The sequence below is a fragment of the Penaeus japonicus genome, unplaced genomic scaffold (assembly GCF_977035675.1).
Source record: "Penaeus japonicus unplaced genomic scaffold, GWHDUDI00000001_assembly GWHDUDI00000012, whole genome shotgun sequence".
Taxonomy (NCBI): Eukaryota; Metazoa; Arthropoda; class Malacostraca; order Decapoda; family Penaeidae; genus Penaeus; species Penaeus japonicus.
Genome location: NW_028234414.1, coordinates 40,799,633 through 40,802,132, shown reverse-complemented (window position 1 = coordinate 40,802,132; position 2,500 = coordinate 40,799,633).

The window sequence follows — 2,500 nt, the reverse complement described above, 5'->3', positions numbered from 1 at the left end:
TTTCTCTTTTTCTGTCTTTCTCTTTTTCTGTCTCTCTTTTTCTCTTTTTCTTCTCTCTCCTTCTCTTTTTTCTCTTCTGTCTCTCTCTTTCTCTTTTTCTGTCTCTCTCTTTCTCTTTTTCTTTCTCTCTCTTTCTCTTTTTCTGTCTCTCTCTTTCTCTTTTTCTTCTCTCTCTTTCTCTTTTTCTGTCTCTCTCTTTCTCTTTTTCTTTCTCTCTCTTTCTCTTTTTCTGTCTCTCTCTTTCTCTTTTTCTTCTCTCTCTTTCTCTTTTTCTGTCTCTCTCTTTCTCTTTTTCTGTCTCTCTCTTTCTCTTTTTCTCTCTCTCTTTCTCTTTTTTTCTCTCTCTTTCTCTTTTTCTTTCTCTCTCTTTCTCTTTTTTTCTCTCTCTGTCTTTCTCTTTCTCTTTCTCTCTCTCTTTCTCTTTTTCTTCTCTCTCTTTCTCTTTTTCTGTCTCTCTCTTTCTCTTTTTCTGTCTCTCTCTTTCTCTTTTTCTTCTCTCACTTTCTCTTTTTCTGTCTCTCTTTTTTCTCTTTTTCTTTCTCTCTCTTTCTCTTTTTCTGTCTCTCTCTTTCTCTTTTTCTGTCTCTCTTTTTCTCTTTTTCTTCTCTCTCTTTCTCTTTTTCTGTCTCTCTCTTTCTCTTTTTCTTCTCTCTCTTTCTCTTTTTCTGTCTCTCTCTTTCTCTTTTTCTTTCTCTCTCTTTCTCTTTTTCTGTCTCTCTCTTTCTCTTTTTCTTTCTCTCTCTTTCTCTTTTTCTGTCTCTCTCTTTCTCTTTTTCTTCTCTCACTTTCTCTTTTACTGTCTCTCTCTTTCTCTTTTTCTATCTCTATTCTTTCTCTTTTTCTGTCTCTCTCTTTCTCTGTCTTCCTCTTTCCCTCTCTCTTCTACGCTTTTCCCTTTCTCTCTTTCTTTCTATTTCTCTCTTTTATCTGTCTATCCCTCTTTTATTTTCTTTATCTCTCTCTCTTTTACTCTTTCTCTTTTTCTATCTGTCTCTCCTGCATTATCTCTCTCTCTCTCTCTTAATCTCTCTCTCTCTCTCTCTTTCTTTCATTCTTTCTTTTTTCCTCTCTCTCTCTCTCTCTCTCTCTCTCTCTCTCTCTCTCTCTCTCTCTCTCTCTCTCTCTCTCTCTCTCTCTCTCTCTCTCTCTCTCTTTCATTCTTTCTTTCTTCATTTCTCTCTCTCTCTCTCTCTTTATCTCTCTCTCTCTCTCTCTTTCATTCTTTCTTTCTTCCTTTCTCTCTCTCTCTGTCTCTTTCTCTCTGTCTCTCTCTCTCTCTCTCTCTCTCTCTCTCTCTCTCTCTCTCCTTTCCTCTCTTCCTCTCTCTCTCCTATCCTCTCTCCCTCTCTCCCTATCAATAGATCAGTCTATCACTCTTATCTGTCCATCTCCTCCTTTCGTCTTTGAAATCTGCGTGGCTTGGCGAAGGGACGAAGAGGGGAGACAAAGAGGAAAACGTGACAAAAGAAAAGGAAAATGGAGAGTGAAAGATTAGAAAGAGGGAGGAGGAGGAAAAAAAAAAAAAACAGAAGACAGGAGGTGAAAGGTGGAATGATAAGATCACTGGAGAGAAAATTCTTCGTGTGATCATTAATCACCTTTTTTTTTTGTTTGTTTGTTCAAGATCATTATAATTAGTGTTGTTGGTATTAGTGTTTATTATTATTATCTTTTGTATTATTGATATATATTTTTAAATCATGATCGTTATCATTATTGATGGTATTATGATCGTTGTCGTTATTATTATCATTTTTATAACTTTTGTTATTATCATTTTCATTATTGCTGTCATTCTTGTTATCAATATTATTGTCGTTATTATGTTGTTGTTTTTTTTTATTGCAGTTAATATGATTATTGTATTTTTTTCATTATCATTATCATTATCATTATCATGACTTGTTATTGTTGATATTGTCACCATCATAATCATTATTATCCTCATTATTATGACTATCATTATTGTTATCATTATTATCATCATTATGATTACCATTACCATTATCATTACTACTAATATTATTACTATTATCATGATTGTCAATATTATCATTATTATTATCGTCATTATCATTATCATCATTATCATAATTTTCATTATCATGATTATTATCAAAATTATTATTATTGCCATTATCATTATTATCATTATCATCGTCATCATCATTATTACCATCACTATCATCATTATCTTCATTATCAATATTATTGTTATCATCAGCATTACTATTATTATCATTATCATCCTTATCGTTATTGTTATAGTTATTGTCATTATAATCATCATTGCTATTATCTTTATCATTATTATCAGTATTGATATCATTCACATTATTATTGTTATGATTATTATAATTGTCATTATTATCATCGTTATTACTATTGTCATTATTATCATTATCCGTTTATTACTATTATAATTCTCATAACTGTTATTACTATTATTGTTATAATTATCATTATTTTTATCATGAATAGAATCACTATCAACATCATT